Raw genomic sequence first — 4,576 nt, forward strand, 5'->3', positions numbered from 1 at the left:
CTTCCTTCTCTTTAAATGGCAAAACCCAAACCTCAGCCTAGACCTATATATATAAAATTTTTTGGATTTTTCTTTGGGGCTTCCCCTACTTGGATTTTCCCTCTTATATTCTTTTCTATCCTATCTTTCCTGGTACTCCTGACATCCACCTAAGCTTTTTCATCTCGGGCCACTCTAACTTTCTTTCTTCTTATGTTTAAGAGGTGCTGCTTCCAGGCTGTGGTTAAGGCTGGTCTAACTACGTTTTGTGTACCTTCCTTTAATTTTAACGGGCCCCTTTTTTTAATCGCAAATGACCCCGGACCACCTTCCCCAGTGTTCCATCCACACGAATTCTCTATAATTTTCCCCTTTTCCACCTGATTTTTCATCACCAAAACCCCAAAAGTTTTAAAAGTTTGTTTCTTTTCCAACCAAATTCCATTCAGTTGAGAGGCCAATTGGTTTTCCCAATCATTGAAAATTTCCGTTTTGACCCGCTTTTTTTTCATGCCCTACCTTCTAATGTACACCCATTTTCCCAACTTGGTTCTAATCCTTTTCTCTTTCGATATCAACACTAAGTCTTCTACTATAAATGCCCTGTTGGGTCCTCCCACCATTTTGAGTAATAACATCGAATTTACAATATTAAAAATAATGGGGGGCCAAAGTGCTTGTCCCTGGGTGTAGCCGACCTTCCAGGGAATTTCTTTGGGTTCCTACGTGCTTCAACTTTAGTAGTAACACCTTATACATTCTCTGATAACCCTTCCCTATTTTTTCGCACTCCTTTTCACGTACCCTCTCCAAACCTCCTGTCGGGGCACCCTCTCATATGCTTTCTCCAAATCGTGAAAACCATATGTAACACTTCTTTTTTCCCCCTGATATTTTTCCATTATTTGCCCAAGGGAGAAAATACCATAAATTTTCCCAAATCCTTTCAAAAAGCCCGTTTTCCACCAATTTCCCCAAACTTGCCAACCTACGTCCAAAATTTTTCAAACAATTAAAAGGTGCGTGACATTAATTTCATCCCACGGAAAATTTACAGCATTGGATATCCCCTTTCTCTTTAAAATGGTATAGGGTGTTTCCTCAATTGGTCGGGCCCAGGGTTTTCCTTTTTTCCATAATTTGTTTCTTAAGTTTGTGCAAATACTAATACCATCCTGCCCAAAAGCTTCCCAAAACTTCCACTGGTATTTATCGGGCCTTATTTTTTTTCCCCAATTTTCATTTTTTTCCAGGGCTATTTTACCCCGTCTAGTTACCTAGCATCTTTTGGTATTTGGTTCCCCATCCTCCTACCTAGTCTCTCATTTCCCCCATTTAATATTTTTTTCCAAAAGTATCCTTCATCTAGTTAGTAAACCCTTTTTTTTTCCCTTTATTATGTTACCGTTTTCATCGCTCATTTGCTAATATCCCGGTATAATTTTTTGTACTTTTATTTCTTGATTTAGCTAATTTGAAAATTTTTCCCTGTCCTTCTTATGCCCTAAACTTCGAAACAGTTTTTTAATTTGCTTCGACTTTGAAATAGCTACTGATTTCTTAGTTTCCTTACACTTTTTCTATATGCTTCCCTATCTATTTCAAGTTTACTTTCTTTTCCCCTTTTTCTTGGGAGCCCCCTTAAGTTAACTTTTTTTTGTCGTCTTCTTGAAACCCCCAAGTCCCTTTTTCCTCTTTTTTTTTCCCCGCTCTCTCCTAGGATTTCTTTAAACCCGCTATTAAGATGTTTTTTTCTCGTTCTATTTCACCATGCTTGTCATCTTCCATGTTAACACAAAAACATTTAGAAATTTTAATCTTAAATTGTTTTTTAATCCCGCTCCTTCAGCTTGAACCACTTAATTTTTCTGTGTCCTAACCCCCTTTTTCTGGTTTTTTGGGGAACAAATATTGATAAGTCAACACAACGGCATGCGTGCTGCTTGTGGGCTTCAGTATTACTTACAATTTTTTACCTCGCATATGTTCCTTCTACAACAGGAGGAATCTTTTGACTTGTCCTATCTCCGCTTTTAAAGGGAATAAGATGTTCATTTTGAATAGGATTCCCTATAACCTACAAACGATATGCAAAATCAATAATTTTTTCCCCTTCTTCGTTTTTTCCATTCCCAAACCATATCCTCCATGCACACCGACAGCCTCATTACCATTACCATATTCCATTTAAAACTCCTCAACAATCATCTCTCACTTTTTATCTACCTTTCCTCTTCTTCTTTTAAGTTTTACCCAAAAACGTTCTTTCTCATCCTCAGTGCAAACCCTTTTGAGTACATATACACTAAATATATAAGGAAAAATCATCCCAAAGCTAACCTTATCCAAATGATTCTGTCCCCTTTTCCTATTTACTTCTTTTCCCACCATTTCATTTTCTCGCGATAAAATGATTCCAACCCCAAATTTCTCCCATCTTTTTTAAACCCCCCCCCAAATATCAGCTTATATCCATCCCCCTAACCCCCGGCCTTTTTTCCCACCCCAAACTATTTTTCTTGCACACATATAACAAACTTTCTTATCATGAGATCACTAAGCCTCTACCTCTCCCCGGCCCAAAGAACCAACATTCAAAGTCCCTACCTCAGGGGGCTAACTAACTTTTTTTGGCCGCCCCCCGTTCTTGAGCGGAAACCCTCGCTAGTCCCACAGGGGTTAGGGCGATATGACTGTGGGCACTTGGGGTGCCCAACCTAAAATTTGAAACTCCTGGATTTGCCTCTTTTCATAGGTTTTGGCAGGGATTTTACAAGCAAAAACCCTTCCTGACCTTAACCCTCTCTATTTAAACCCAGGTTTGGGCCCGGGCCCCTAATTTGGGGTTTGGCGGCCCCCCAGGGGGCCTAAATTTTATATATAAAATAAAATAATATTTTAAATATATTAAAATAATATAAAATAAAAAAAACCCTAAACACACACACACACACACACACACCACACACACCACTACACACACACATACACCACACACACACACACACACAAACACACACACCACCCACACACCCCCAAAACACCCCCAACACACACACATATGTAGATATATAAAATATATATTTATATATATATATATAGTAAGATATATATATAATATATATGGTATATTATAATGAGTGAGGATTATATATATTATATATATATATATATATATAATATAATAAATTAAAATAAATGTATATGGTAAATCTATAATAAAAAATATATATAAATATATATATAAAAATATATATATCTATATAAATATAGTAAATAAATATGAATAAATAATATATAAATGGTATGTATTTAATGTTACAAATACACACACTGACACATACAAACACACACACACCACAGGGCCATATAATATGAAAATAGGTATTATATATCTATATATATAAAAAATAAAAAAATAAAAATATAACTATATAATATATATTCGAAATATATAAACCATATACAAACACACATCTCCACCCACAAACAGTAAAACAATAAATATAAACAAAGTCTCACTAACTATCTATATATATATTATATGTCTAGAGTTTATACAAAAATATATATATTATATATAAAACAATCTAATAAAATAAAATCTAACTAGGAAAACTGGAAGCAAATATCTATATATATAAGAATAAATATATATATAACACACACTCCTAACTATATGCCAACATATATATATAATCTAAATGATATCAAATATAAAATATAAATCGACAATACATCTAAAACTACTAATATCCATAATATATAGACAACTCTCTCTAAATAAAAATAACTATATAAACCTATTAACAAACACTATCTCATCTATCTAAAAACTAAATCACATACCATATCTAAATCAAATAACTCACTCTAACATATAAAACTAAAACTCTCTGACTATATAAATATCTATAACACACAAAGCCAGATAAATCTAAATATCACACAATCTATAAATATAAAAGGTCTAACCACAACCCACTGTCAAAAATATAAATATCACAAACACTCACACTACTCTCACACTATAACAACATGCAACTATATAATAAATAAACAACTACACACGCTATCACTAACACAAATCTCATATACTACACACACTCTCTATCATATATATCCCCACACACACCACCATGTAAAAGACAATCAATCAAACCCAGAAAAACAACTCTCACACGAGAAAACTCTCTATCACAATTACAAACACACACGACTCAAAAACTCGTCACTCCCCACCCGACCACACACATTTGTATAAGTAATATCATATAACTATCAAAAAAAATAACATCTCACAATATCTCGAAAAGTGTCAATACTGATAAATCTAAAAACAAACTGCAAACATCTCTCACTCACTCAAATACATCAAACTGTCTCAAAACGCCACAATTGCAACCACACCCACCCCATATTGATAACTGACCAAATAAAAAACCTCAATCTCACATCTATAACATATCTATATATATATCACGTCAATATAAACTACACCCACCCACTCACCAGCATATGAATCTGTCAGCATCTCACACAAACAAACACTCAACTATCAAAACCAGACAATAAGCATCACACTACAATATCACAA

Source organism: Penaeus japonicus, unplaced genomic scaffold (assembly GCF_977035675.1).
Source record: "Penaeus japonicus unplaced genomic scaffold, GWHDUDI00000001_assembly GWHDUDI00000020, whole genome shotgun sequence".
Taxonomy (NCBI): Eukaryota; Metazoa; Arthropoda; class Malacostraca; order Decapoda; family Penaeidae; genus Penaeus; species Penaeus japonicus.